The following is a 14,921-nucleotide window of genomic DNA, read 5'->3' on the forward strand; positions in this document are numbered from 1 at the left end:
TTAAAAAAAAGCAGCTAAACAATGATATTATATTTTTTCTACCATACTTAATGAATGAAAACTAACTAGACTTTATAGAAGATTTTTTTAAGTTGCATAGAGATAACAATGTGATTCATACGAATTAGTTTTTTGATTCCTTTCAATTCCATCTTCAAAAGTGATTTGAATAAGTATATAAGTTGATTCAAAGCAAGGATTCACATCAGTATGTTATAGCAATTGATTGAGATCAGCTGATTTCGATTACTAAATCTAATCAACATCGTACCAGCAACTTTTATCGCAATTTTATTTATTAACATTCTTATTTATCTTTAAACTAAATATCATCACATGCAATTTTAGTAGATTTTATTCTACTTATTGTCCCACGAAATTCCATATTAAAATTAATATTAAGAATAAAATATTAAATGTTATAAAATAGTTTCGAAGATATTCATAAAAGTTCTCATTGTCTGTTCTATTATAGAAAATTCTTCATTCATGAACTCAACCCCGTGTGAATTGTCTGTACTATTAATCATTATTATCTCAAACTATTCACATTGCCATAAAAAAACTTTTTATCAGTAGCAAATTTTATCTATTATGTTGTACTAAATATTAAAAGCTATTAATCATTTCCGTGTCATACACAATATTCTTTTGGACACATTAGAATAGACGAATATTAAATTAATAAGAGCAATTCTATACACTTTTCGACACTGCAATAAAGCTTTTAATGAAAACTAATGTAACAGAATTGTTAGAGAATACTTGCAGATTCTGTTTCAATATTTAAAATAGTGGAAGACAACTTTAAAAAAAAATTAATGGAAGCAAATTATGGCTTTTGTCTTTACTAATTAACTTTTTTCTTCGTGAGAATGTTTTAATAAAAATTTATTTTGCTTTCCTAAATAAGTTTTGGGAAAAAAAGCATATGTTCACGTAAGCAAAGCTTTAAATAGTTTTTTTTACTACGTAGGAAAATTTTGATAAAAGTTTCTCTATGTAAGAGATTTCTAATTGATTTTTTGTTTACGTAAGCAAATTCTGATAAAAAAAAAATAAACTTTGTATAAAACAAACTATATAGGCAAAGACTAACTTTGTCTACAACTTACGTCTACGTAATTATTAATAAAAAAAAAATTTATGTCAATAATTTTTGACAAAAACAATTTATGTATTCCAGCGAATTGTGATAAATATGCCTTTTGACAACGCAAGCAAAGTTTGTAATAAAAACTTTTTCTACGTAAAATTATTTTAAGAAAAATAAAATTTCTACATTATGTATAAAAAAACTAAAAACTTGTTAAATCAAAATAATACTCATAATTATAAATTGTATACGGAAAAAAATATTCTGTTAAAAGTACCTTAATATATGGTAAAGACATTTCTGCATTAAAAAAAAAACAACATAATTCTGGTTAATAAAACCAAAATACACGATATTTAAACCATTAATTTGATAATTTCTCCGTTCATACAGTAACGGTTTACAGGAAATTCTGGTTTTCAGAATTGTAGCTCTTATAACCACAGATTTAATGTAAAATACAAAACTGAAAGTAAATTTAACTGAACAAATGGTTAGTATATGTATACGAGCGAAAATATTTATGTACACGCATTTAAGGCTTAGGTAGTGCACAGTTTGACAAAATTGCTCATTTGTTTTATTATTCGTCAAATATACCATTGAGATAATTAGCACATTTCTCTTAAATGTTAGCATATGTTGTACTAAAAATTTTCAGTCGCCACGATACCATACGAACATGTGTAAAACGCAAAAATTAAATTCACACACACTTGAGTAGATTTTAGTAGTTTATTTTGCTTACATATAGTCTTGATTTTATACTGCCCGATTTAAAATCTCGAAATACTTCTACTTATACTTGAAATACTTCTACTTATTTAAAATCTCGAAATACTACAGACTAGCTAGTTACCGGGATTGTTATTAATAAATTTATTTACATTCTGAAGATATTTATAAATTAAGACAATCGGAAAAGTAATTCTGAAGCTATTCAATTGATTTCTTTCCGATTTCAATTTCGGCAAATAAAAACTGCATTTTTTTAAAAGATTTGTAAAAAATTACAAGTTCTACAAGTAATATTAGTTTGAATAACATAAATTGTAAGAATATATATAATTGTATGAATTAGGTAAGAAATCTTTGTGTCAAACGAGTTATATAAGGATTGCAAAGATATTTTAGTGTAAGAAATTACTTTTAGTATCTAATAATAAGGAGCAAATAAGAAAAATATGATCTTCGAACTTATACGACTGGTTTTCTAACCAAACTATTGGAATCATCCACCCCGACTTGTGTTGTAAGTATTTTTATTTAAAAAAAAAAGAACTTTTTGGAATTTGATTTCAGAAATTATTTTATAGTATGCACTATTTAATCAGTTTACTCAAAGTTCATCTTTTTAATTGTTCGTGAAATCCCGACAGTTTCAGAAGTTATTAAGAGTGTGACTTTTTTTATTTATTTTGCAGGCAGAAATTGAAAAAACGAGTCTTTTTTTACCTTTTTCTTCCAGATTTTGAGCATACCTTGTATTAAAAAATGATCAATAATATAAAGATTCAATTAAATAAAAATAGAAAGAAACGTACAGTTAGCTCTGTTCTGTTTCAAAAACATTATTATAAATTTAATTTTTTAGCAAATTTTTAAAAATTAGTTATAAAAGTGCCTCGACAGATGGTTCTTTTTTTAACTAACACCATAAAATAGAATTTTCATTTAAAATTACAACTTAGGACGAGTGCTTGCCACTTTTGTCAATAGCTTTTTTTGTTTGACAGCTTTCTCAGTTCTGGGGTCATCTATTGATGAACTTAGTAACTAATTTTGAAAATTTGTGAAAATAACTAGGTTTTCTGATCACAACACAGCAATGTATACAGTTCTATTTCTTTCCGCTCTGTTTGAATTGATTTTTAAAATTGTCGCACATTTCTTGGTATTGGCGATTGAATAATGTATTATAAATACTTATTTATGAATCTTGAAATAATAAAAAGCAGATCTTTCTATCTGAATATATTACATTTCACGTCTGAATATATTGTATCGAAAATAAACAAAATTATATAAATTTCCATAATAAAAGTGAATTTAGAAACAATCATATTTAATTTATAACAAAAAGAGTATTCAAAAGGTAATCATTTGAAATATATTAGCAATTAACCTTGATGATTTATTTTCCTTCTTTGGTGAATCGATTTATTCATTAATAAAGCGAAGAATTTGCTTAAAACAAGTTTCAATACTTATTGGACTAAATCAACATTATTTTTTTTAATAACCAAAATAACTACTTCATAAAGTATTTCAAACCACGCGATCACGAAATGGTTATGGAAATTGCAAAAAATAATTTTTTAAGAAAATTTGCCACTTACTCATGATTAAAGTTTAAAGCTATTTCTTTTTAGTTTTACAACGTTATTACAACTACGATACAACGATATTAGTTTTACAACGATATTACAACGACCGAATAAGTAGATATTTTCCAAACATTCAAAAGTTAACTAATTTAAACCGATGAAAACCTTGCTAGATCGATAAGTATAAACTCTACAAATACTGAAAAGCATTAAAACATCATAACTTACTTTACGCAAATAACGAAAATTTTCTGAAACCTGCCCTTGCATCAGAAAGGTACTGGGTACGAATCCCGGACAAGGCATGGATGTTCCTTCATTCTCTGTACTAACTGTCCTTACTGTGGGAGCAACGTTGGTCCATCTAATATTTTTCTCGTGAAAAAGTGGCCAACAAATCTGCCAAGCAGATACCTGAATGACGAGTGTAAATATGGTGGGCAGTGGAAAACGAATATTATTAAGAAGGGCAGCATACAAAAATAAGTATCTTCAATTTGTATAATTTGGGGTAGCAGACCAATGATCGCCATCTCCAGGGAACTATTTTTGTTGTTCTTTTCAGGTTGCTTCGAAATCTGAACTTGTTTATTGGATACTATTCTACTTTAGTCTAGCTTTATACATGAACAGTGATACTATTTTTAGAGTCACCTTTTATATATGAACTGTGATACTATTTCTAGAACCACCCTTAATACTCGTATATGAACTGTGATACTATTTTTAGAACCACCGTTCATAAAGCTAGACTAGAATATATAAAGCTTTTTAGTCTAGCTTTATACATAAACTGTGATACTATTTTTAAAATAGATTTAAGCAACATATAGTAGTCAATTCTAAAGTTCTGTGTTTGGAAATATTTTTAAGTTCTTTATTCTATAATGAGCATGCTAAATCTATAAAATCCGTACGAAAATGCTAAGTAATGTAATTTATCGTGATGATGATGTATCGGTGATATATCGCAAAGCATTGATTTATTTTGCAATAAAGATATTATAGTAGATATTTTTTACAATGCAGCATGAATAAAATTTCATGCGATAAATACCAAGTATAATATAATTATCAACAACGATAATATCACATGGTCCGATTCTGTAGATAAGGGCTGGAGAACCTTTGCTGAGAACAGGTCAGGACAGAAGAGAATCCTCGAGAAGGCCTGGGCCTATCCTGGTCTGTTGCTCCAATGATGATGATGATAATTTAATGATCCGTTAGTCATTCTCACAATATATCACGAATAAAATTTCATGTCATAAATATCAAATTTCAAGCACAAAATAATTATCAACAACGATAATATTACCACTTTTATCGCAACGACGATTATTGAATACAATAATATTGGGGTATTGTTAACGATAAGGTAATTATAAAAAAAATTCTAATATCACGATAATTATTGGTGGATATACAACATCAGTGTTATAAAATGCTGTCGAAATAAAAACTTCGATATTATTGTATTTAAATTTTATAAACAATGGTTTTCTTAACTTTGATTGAACGGAAAATTTTGAAGATATTAGAAAATCTTATGAAAATTTGTGAATTTAGCTACTCTATTATATATGTTTCTATCGATTTCTTTACATTACTGTTCAAACAATACTAAGAGAAATAATATTTGTTAACAGGTGAATCCTAATTAGATACAGAAAATGAAATGTGACATGAGATATAACATCCATTTGGATCCACAAACCATGTCGGTACATCGGGCAATCTGCGGAGGTCAGTATCAATCATTATTATCTGTTGCATCAATCTATTGTTTTATACCGTGGGAATTTTCATTCTAAAATTACTCTTCATTCTAAAATAAATCATTAATGTTTATAGTCAAAAAGCTTGAGGCGTGTCATTATAATATTAAAATGTGGCTTATCGTTATAGTCTTCCAAGCTATTTAACTTTATTTTGAATACTTTTACACAACCACCACACTATATCGCCTTTGTTAATAAATTAGTGCTTATTTTTTGCTTAGAAGATGGTCCTTCCTGAATTAAATTTTTGAAAAAATATTTTTACTACCTAATTGTAAAATTAATGTTAAAAAATGTGTAATCTTTATATTTCAGTTCATAAAAGATCAATTTCAAAATCAATTTTCTTCAAATTTCCCTAAAGTCTCGAAATAAAATTGTACAAAAAAATTTAATTCCATTTCTAAAAAACAGGTGATTAAACACTTAAAAAATATATTATTTTTGATACTATAAATATTTAGCCTTAGATAAGTCTTGGAACTGTACGAATTAAATTCACTTGAAAAGCTCTCTTGGACGAGTTTCTGGAAAATGTCCTTTTATTTTATTTCTAAAAGTTATTTGTTATTTTATCAAAGTTTTGACTGGAAACTTTGAACATTTCGAATAAAATTAATCCTGCTTGAGGGAGTATGTTTTTGACAAAAACAGAAGAAGGAGTTCAAATTTATTCGTTGAAAATAGCCGAATATTTTTGAGTCTTTATGACAATATTTTTGACTTTCTTTTGTTTATACTGTTGAAAATTATATTTTGTTCGCCAAAAATCAGTTGAACTTTTTGAAAGAAATGTTTTATCAATTAATTATTTTTGTTTATTGTTCTATTAACTAATTGCATTTCATAAAGTTTAAAATTATGGATAATAATAATGTTGGACTACTATTGTTATTCAAATATAAAAACGATAAATATAAACCAAAGAAGAACTATTAATTGTTAAGATAGACTCTTAGCGCAATTCAAAACAAAGATTTTACCTATAATAAAACTTTGTTAAATTTAAGAGCATTTATCAATTTTAGATAAATTATTTTTTGAAACGGATTTAAAATTTATGAAAAAGCATTCGGTATGTTGTGCTTGTTTGTAGAGAAATTTCTTGTAGAATGCTATATAAAAGAAAGTTTAAAACTGCTCGCCTAGAAAAATTTTGAAAGTCAAAAACAACAAGCAATACAATTTAGAAATATTTCCAGCTGGAGACTTGTTTATGGATTTCTACATTTTCTATTGCAAAATATAGAGAAATAAGATTTAAAATGTTTGAAATAAAGGACCTGCTAAACTTCTTTATTGTGCTGCAATTTCAGTAGCAAGATATCGTTCAAATTACAAAGTTGCAATGCAATTTTTAAACAATTCATATTAAATGCTGATTTAAGGCTTTCTACACTTTCTTTTGCAAAATACAGAGAAACTCAACGTTAAGAGTTTTAAAATAAAGACGTGTTTATGGATTTTTACTTTTTCTTTTGCAATGCAGCGAAAAATAAGATTTTAAGATGTTTCAGATTAAAGACTTATTACTAATTTTTCAAAATTTCGTTTACCAAGTACCGATAAAAAAGACTTTAAATAATTTCAAATTAAAGACTGGTTTATAGGTTTCTACTTTTTCTTTTGTAATGTATCGAAAAATACGATTTTAAGATAATTAAAATAAAGATTTATGTATGGATTTCTAAATTCTCTATTGCAAACTAAATAAAAATAAGTTTTAAGATATTTAAAGTGAAAAACTTCTTTATGCGTTGCTACAATTTCATTTATAAAATATCGAGCAATGCCATTTTAAAATAAAGACTTCGTTACAGGTTTCTTTAGTAAAGTATCGAGAAATACAACTTTAAGATACTTCATATTTAAAACTTCTTCATTGGTTTTAACACTTTTTGATGCAAAATAGCGAGAATTGTGTGATTTCAAATGAAATACTTCTACAGTTTTTTACACTTTCTGTTACAAAATATATGCGATGATTTTAAGGTCTATTTCAAATTAAAGAACTACACCATGTGTTATTCAAAATACAATCACATGAGAATTTTTTGCAGTTTACGCATTTTTTGCTGTTGGATTCTAATTGCCTTTAAATTTTCTTTTTTTTTTTTAAGTTTAGCTTCAATATTTTTGAATTTAAAAAATTTTATTTATAGAAACAATTTTTTTTATAATTTAGTTATTACAAACGAATTTTCTCAACGTTGATGCAAAACAAAATTTAAAAAAGAAACGAATCGAATTTTTAATCGCTAAAATTTATTGTTAAATAATTTTTTTTAAGTTCTAAGACGAAAAAAAATTTTACACCATACTGAGATAAAGAAATAAAATTTAAAAACTACGTTTAAAACCAGAAAGCAACAAGTTAAAGATAAATCTCTTTATTAAATCATTAAGGTTTACTGTATATACTATGATACAGAACTTTACAGTTGAACTAAAAACAAAAATTCAAAAAAAAATTTTTTCCATCTAAATTTAACTTTCACGAAAATTGTCAAGAGATTAGTATCATAAACATCACGTTGTACACCGATCTTCTAAAACCAACAAATTTTGTCAAATAAAGCTAGCCTTAGTTCAAAATAAATAAGTAAAACGAACAAAAGATTGTTTGCTAACATAAATAAAGCGAGAGAAAACGGATTCTGTTTCTTTTTAAAAATTCCCAAAGGCACGGAAGATAGGATCGTAAACATCTCTAAACAAAAACTAACCTTCTATTGCTTTATTAAGTTAGAAGAATTACAGTGTCTTAATTTAGAGAAATAAACGTAGACAAGGAAATATTAGCCAAAATATATCATCTTTCACTTAAAAATATTGAAGCACTAGTAAAACAGCTGAAAGAAAAACTATACTGATATGAAATTTCACTTGGGACTTATTATAGTGTTAACTAAAGAAACAAATATTTAGTATAAAGAGAAAATAAATATTGCACCAGCCATATTTGGTTTTAAATGCACTAATCAGTAATTCCATAAAAGCAAAAATATCATTTAAATAATATGGATAAAAAGTATCATTTAAAAGAATAATTTAGAGAGCAAAAGCAAAAATAAGATTTTAAAAAAATGAAAACAAACATTTTAGATTGAGCGAAAGCAAAAGTATTATTTAAATAGCAAAGAAAGCATGGAATCAAAGTATCATTCAAATAGTTTGGAGGTAGAAATTCATGAAAACAGTATGGAAGCAAAAATATCATTTAAATAGCATGAAAAAAGAGAAAGTATAATTCAAATAGCGTGGAAGCAAAATGTGTTTTAAATAGCATTGAAGCGAAAGTAATAATTTAATAGCTTGAAAGTAGAAATTCCTTTAAATAGCATGAGGACAAGAAATATCATTTAAATAGCATGAAAGCAAAGATATCAGTTTGATAGCACTGAAGCAAAAGTATCATTTAAATAGCATGGAAGTAAAATTCATCTAAATAGCAAAAAAGCATAAATTTAATTTATACAACAGTAAAACAAAAATATCACTTAAATAGAGTGGGGCAAAAGCATCATTAATCTTTCACAGAAGGAAGAGAATTGTCTAAATAAAATATTTTTAAATAGCATGGAAGCAAAATATATTTTAAATAGCATGGAAGCAAAAGTATCATTCGAGGAATCAAAAAGTATCATTGAAATAGCATGCAAGCAAAAATATTATTTAAATAGCAGGGAAGTAAAAATTTACAGATTCGTCACATAAGCAGACCTTTATGATAGATATACATGAACGCCGTTCGTGGAAAATTTGCCACCATAGCTGAACGTTTTTTTACAATTAATAAAAAAGAAAAATATAATCCTCAAAGAAAGTTCGCCTTTTTGTCGAATTACAGCGGGGAAAAAGGATACTTTTTTGTGTCTTTTTCTGCCCATACAAATGTGATTTAAAATGACATGATTTAAAATCTAACATCGTGATTACTTACGCAACTTAAGATCGCAGATCGTGATTCGTATTTTCACGATTTTATACCAAATATCGAGTTTCTTATTCACGTTATTTAAAAAGCCACTATTATGATTCGTGTTCAAGTTACTTAAAAATTATACATCGGAATTCGTATTCCCGTGATTCTAAAGTAAAACATCGAGACTCATATTCACGCAATTTTATAATCAAATATTTAGATTCGTATTCACGCGACTTTAAAACCAACCACCGAGATTCGTATTCACGCGATTTTATAGTAAAATATTTAAAGTCATATTCACGCGATTTTAAAATCAAACATCGAGATTCGTATTCACACAATTTTAAATTTAAATGTGGAGATTCGGGTTATTTGAAAATCGCAGATTGAGATTTCTATTCACACAATTTAAATAAATAAATAAAGTTTCGCGTCAATATTTTTATTAAAACGCTGTTTGTGGATAAATGTTTCCTACATAACATTTTTTTCTTGCTTAAGCGCCAGGTATTTTTTCAATTATTTAAAAAGTATTTTTGCACATAACATTTTTGGATTTCTATTTTCATCTTTTTTGGTCTTTTACCGAACGCTGTATACTCTAAGTACTACAAAGCAAAATTAATTGAGAAATAGAGCTAATTTGTTCAGGAGAAATGTAAAATATTGACACCAATGATGCTTAATTAATTTTGGTAATAGGTACTACTGATATTATGGTAATTGGTGTAATTTTTAATAAGTGCAAATATAGGTAAAATGTATTATGATTAGATTATTTGATAGCTATTAAGACTGCATCAATAGTGGGTAGATTTAATATAGATATTGTCAAAAGAAATATTACAGTATCTGTAAGTGAAAATTGCGAGATTGTGGTAAATCATGTCAAATAATACTGAATGCAATCAATCTTTTTTCTGATGGTATGAACTACGAAAAACGTGCTTTGCTTAATATAATATTTTGAAACTGCTATAGAGGACAAAATATTATAAATGAAAAAAATATTATTTTAGTTTCATTCATTTTTTTTTTTGTTGGTATATATGAAAATCAATTTTGTACATGATTCCGTAGTGATAATATATTGATTGCTTACTTTTTTCTACGAAGAATGGATATTCAGCTAGTTTAGCAAAGATACTTTATCAAAGAGGCATCTAAAGTGCATCGAAGTAAAGGAATGATTTAAGAAACATAGTAGCAAAAAGAGCATTATTGGAATGCAAAAATATATTTAAATTAGATTTTTTATGACAAAACCTACCAGAGTATGGTAAAATTTACAGAGATGCCAACTGCTCCGGACACGCGAAAATAATTTAAAAAACGGTAAATAACTACTAACTAAAATTTGCAAATAATTGTCTAATTTTGCTTACTTTTAAAAAGTTTAGCACGACTTAACTATAACTAAATGGCGAATTATATAACCCTTCAAATTATTTAGAAATAGTGGTGGATAAAAGCCTAATAAATTGAATTTATTAAACCAAGAATCGTAATTAATAAACTACCACTCGAAAATATTTATTCGCCGTCCGGGGCAAGTTGGCATCTCTGAATTTACCGTGTTTCTGGCTCAATGGAAACACAAAAAAGCAAGGAATGTTTTTCGGTAATGGTTTGGATAAAATTTGTTAATTACCTTCGTCATGATACCTTCGAGCATGGCATAAAAACTATTTATTCGGTTTACGTCTCAGTTTTATATTTTTCGCTCTGTGTAGTAATAAGAACTGCAGTTTTGAAAACCAGAATTTCCAGTAAACCATATGAACGGAAAAATTACTAAATGAATTGTTTGAATACCGTACATTTTAAATTTATTACAAGGATACAGTACAGTACGGTAATTATAACAGAATTTCCATTTTGTCTACACATTATCCTTCAGAGGAACTCGTTCTTCAGATCACGTTATCGTTAACTACAGGAAGTTTCAAAACAAAACCTCACTCCTCAGCTGATGAAATCGTCCAGTTCTGTTTATCGAACAAAATTTTGAAATCCTCCCGATGAAAAGTGCAAAAGCCATAAATCACTGGCCAATATTTTTCTGGGAAAAAAATAAATTCAAAAAGATGAAAAATCTGAAAATGGTTACCTAAAAGATGTCACCGTAGGCCACAAAACTTATTTATGATATACCTCATGAATACCGCGAGTGAAACAGAACGAAAAAATGGATTTCCACTTTTCAAAAATTTATTCTTAAGACAAAAGTGGATGGATTTGCAAGAAAGGGAAATAGTGGAGGAAGTTGGGCTAAACTTTTTGTAATAGCAAAAAAGCGAGATTAAATCAAGTTCTTTTTCTCAAGATCTCTTCAAGAAAAAATTCTTAATACGGTCTTATGTATGAATAAGTGATGAAGTCATTTGAATGAAAAATTCTAGTTTTATAAGAATCGAATAGGGAAAAATTTTTAAAAATAATATTTGAATACAAAAAACCTAGATGATCCAAAAAAATTACATTCAAGAGATGATTCGAATTAAAACTTTTCCTTACAAAAATATCTTAAAGAGTTATCTAAAATTAAAGAAATGCTGAGCTTAAACAATTTAACTGAAGTTTTAACAAAAATATAATCTAATATATCTTTAAATTTCTGTTTATATTCCTTAATAATTTTTAATATATTATTTGTAAATCAAACAATTTATATTTAATAAATTAAGATAAGGAATAAAACTAAGAACACGAATAACTATTACTTTATAAGCCTCAAATATGGTATTAATAACATATACAACGGCAGAGCGCTATTTCGTCGACAAGGAAGTGGCAAATTGCTACTTAAAAAAATGCTAGTTAGAGAAAAACGCAATAGCAAAAATTTCTAGTGAGTTCTGGATTTTCAATAACTTTTTTTCAGGTAATATTTTTTTAATTCAGGTATTTTTAATACGATGTTTTTACGTTATGTAAGTTTCAAATTTGGGTTAACAACTTTTTGACGCTGATCCCAGCTGAAATCCACTACCTTTTCCGATTGTTTTTTTTTCTTTCTGGAAATTGTTTATCAATTTTTCGACTGCTTCCACATCTCTACATGGATTTTTAAATACCTATTTTCTAATACAATATTTCGATACCCGAATTTCGAATTTGAGTTATCACTTTTGAACGGGCTCAATTCACGATTAAGAGAACATCTATGATTATAACGAAATCGTTTTTTCTTTCGGCAGTTGTCTTACTTCCGACAACTTCCACATCAAATGTCGAAATTTTAAATACAATATTATTACTACCGACGGAATCATGCATTTGAATATTTGAATTTCCATACGAGCATAAATATCTACCCTTCGTTTCATTGTAATAAATCACATAACAATGATTATATTGAATTCTCTGCTTCACAAAATGTATTACGATACCATTTCAAAAAATGTTAGCATGAACTTTGATTTTGCTAAGTAGTATATTTAGCACTCGTTAGTACTGATTTCGTAAAATGAAATCATGTCCTGTACTTCATAGTACTATTGTACTATGTTGTTTAGATTCTAAATTATGTCATGGTGTAGTTATTTTGTAAAGCAATTTATTAAAAACCGGGGCGATGGAAAGAGATTGAAAAGTTCAGTAGGTAACTTAAGTCGACATGAAAGTTTTACTTATCAGATTGGCCAATAAAGTTGAGAGCATATACTTGATCCAAAAGTAATTGGTACGAGATCTGAGCTGCATGGCTAAAGGTTTTTCAATTTTTTTTTTTCGTTTAATTTTATTACTTCGTTTACCTAAGGACCTAGCGAAATATAATTGTTAGTAAATATTTATTATATTTATTAATAATAGCCGAACAAATTATGAATTATAATTTGCACGATTTTTTACTTCATTCTAAATAATGTAATTTTAAATGGCAAAATACAAAATTTGAGGCAAAAGCGGTCGAATAGTTTCTGAGAAATGGAATTTTAAAAATACGACTTTATCAAAATTAGATTTTAAAATTTGCATTTTTGAGGTTACCCCCTTGAACCATTGAAATTAAGTCTCAGAACGTAAAGATCCGATCATTAGATCAAACATTATTCAGGATAATCCCTCTTTTATGTTACGCACAGTATATTCACACACATAAAAAGAATAGCAAAAAAAGAACATCCCACATTTTATAAATAATTAAATTACATGTGGCTTACGCCTATTAAAGAATCACGTGATATGAGGTTTTAGAACAAAGTAAAAACCACAATTTTTTTTATTTAGTTTAGAATAGTTACAAATATATTAAAGACTTGGAAAGACAGGAAAACCAACTTTTTACAATAGGATAATAGGTACATATCAAAATTTCCTTAAAATTTTGAGACAAACTCTACTTTTTAAATACATGTAAGATCATTACTCTCTATTATAATATTAATATTCTAATAATATTTTTATTTGAACTCTCCATATTACTAATATAACTGGCTTGTGAAATATTTTTAATAAATGATGAACGAAAAAAAGCTCATTATTTCCAGTGCTTTGAATACAAGTGCAATATATTTTGAACTAAAATTGTGTATCTTAGTTTCCACCACGGTAAAAACTCTAAACTTTACGGTCCATAGATATATTTCTATTCCTCGCTAAAACTTATGCGACAAAAAAAACTCGATCGTGCGACTATGTTATCATCACAAGAGGATACAAGTGCAATATATAAATCACAATACCATACAAAGGGTTAAAAAACAAAGAATTATTTTGATCTAAAACCATGTATCTTAATTTGCACGGCTGTATAAACTCTCAAAAACACTAAACTTTACGATCCGTAGATATATTTTGATTGCTCGCTAAAACTCATGCTACAAAAAAAAAACATCCAACTATATCATTTTTCCACAACAGCAATGCCAAATAAATTGAAAATCGCCAGGAAATACCCTAGGGTCAACCATAATGGCGCAAATCGTTGATATCATCCTTTATTCTGCAGTAGAAAAAATTAGGTTGAGTAACAGCAAAAAGTGTAACCTTTAAAAAAGTAAAATCTGGAATTTTTCTCTAAGAGTTTTAAAGGACGATATTCGCGTGAAGACATCCCCTCTTTGCTACTAAGTCTTATTCTTATCGGCAGGGGCGCAGCAACTTTTATGGGGCGGCGCCCTTATCTCTTTCCGGATGGTAGCAAAACGACATACTCCCTTCTGCTTTAATGGCCAAAAAAAGGTAGCAGTAAAACGTGTTAACTGCCACGTAGGGGCACAATAAGTGTGTTAAGAATCAAGGTAATTTTATTTTTTTGCAAACGTTGAGAGGCAACGCATCTAGATGTTGAGCAATTTGGTTTTATTAAAATGACTTTTTTTTTTACAGTGTCTTATTAACCTATGGAGCTTTCACCCGTGATTCTCAAAATGGCAAATAAAACGTGTTAGTTTTTTTTTTAAGGTTTAATCATTATTTGCAGTTTAGATCCCTAAAAAGGAATCAAAATGGAAAAAGAAAGGCAAATATTTAATGAGAGAGTCGTTTACAACTTTGGAGCCAAGAGCCATTATTTTCCGTAAAAAAAAATTAAAAAAAGTTCTAAATGACCACATGAAGGAGTGTTTCCGGTAACTATCATTGCTGAGATTTTTTTTCTTTTTGAAAATTTATATTAGAAAGAAATGTTATGGTAATGTGCCTAACAGCAGTATGCTTGCATTTTGAATTATACTGATTTCCTATCAGATGACTCTAACGATTGCTTTCTTTTAAACGAATATATTTTTATCGTTACAATTTCTAAGTTAGATCAGCCACAGTATTAGAGCGCATATGACCCG

The 14,921-nt window shown here is 27.6% G+C and overlaps 2 protein-coding genes across 8 annotated transcripts in view; one reads left to right on the top strand and one right to left on the bottom strand.

The window, feature by feature from the left end:
• LOC107440814 (uncharacterized) overlaps positions 1-14,921 on the bottom strand; it is a 651,143-nt gene that overhangs the window by 523,101 nt on the left and 113,121 nt on the right. The window lies entirely within an intron of this gene.
• Positions 1-14,921, top strand: part of LOC107440819 (tetraspanin-9-like) — a 231,209-nt gene that overhangs the window by 191,769 nt on the left and 24,519 nt on the right. For all 3 annotated transcript variants that reach the window (XM_043040728.2, XM_043040727.2, XM_043040730.2), the window contains exon 3: positions 5,073-5,169. The gene's annotated coding sequence lies outside the window, so the exon portion shown is untranslated. The remainder of the gene's footprint in view (positions 1-5,072; positions 5,170-14,921) is intronic.

The sequence above is a fragment of the Parasteatoda tepidariorum genome, chromosome 5 (genome assembly GCF_043381705.1).
Source record: "Parasteatoda tepidariorum isolate YZ-2023 chromosome 5, CAS_Ptep_4.0, whole genome shotgun sequence".
In the NCBI taxonomy this organism is placed as follows: Eukaryota; Metazoa; Arthropoda; class Arachnida; order Araneae; family Theridiidae; genus Parasteatoda; species Parasteatoda tepidariorum.